The sequence below is a fragment of the Propithecus coquereli genome, unplaced genomic scaffold (genome assembly GCF_000956105.1).
Source record: "Propithecus coquereli isolate 6110/MARCELLA unplaced genomic scaffold, Pcoq_1.0 Scaffold3, whole genome shotgun sequence".
Classification (NCBI taxonomy): Eukaryota; Metazoa; Chordata; class Mammalia; order Primates; family Indriidae; genus Propithecus; species Propithecus coquereli.
The window spans coordinates 2,725,939-2,726,667 of NW_012148618.1; positions in this window are offsets into that span (position 1 = coordinate 2,725,939).

Consider the following 729-nt stretch of genomic DNA (forward strand, 5'->3'; position numbering starts at 1 on the left):
TCTTCTTAAACAGATCAATTGCCAGCCAAGAATTTTGTATCCTGAAAAACTAAGTTTCATAAATGATGGAGAAATAAAGACTTTTCCAGACAGACTAAGGGAATTTATCAATACTAGGCCTACACTACAGGAAATACTCCAAAGTGCATTATATATGGAACAGCATGATAGATACCCACAAGTATAAAAATACCTGAAAGTTAAAGCTCAGAGCTCTTATAAAACAACAGCACAAGAGGGAAAACAAAACAACAAGGTATCATCCACCATGATGAACGGAACAGTGTCCCACAAATCACTACTAACACTGAACACAGTCTTAATGCCCCACTTAAAAGACCTTTGTCTTTAAGACTGGCTGAATGGATGAAAAAACATAAGCCAAATATATGCTGTCTCCAAGAAACACATCTGACTCATAAGGACTCACACAGACTGAAGGTAAAGGGGTGAAAAAAAATATTCCACACAAATGGAAACCAAAAGTGAGCAGGTATAGCCGGTCTTATGTCAGATAAAATAGAGTTTAAATCAACAATGGTAAAAAAGACAAAGATGGTCATTTCATAATGGCAAAGGGAGCAATTCAACAAGAAGACATAACAATCCTAAATATATTTGCACCTAACACAGGAACTCCCAGATTCATAAAGCAAATTCTACTAGATCTAAGCAAAGAAATAAATAGTAGCATCATAATTGCCAGGCTTCAACATCCCACTGAAAGAA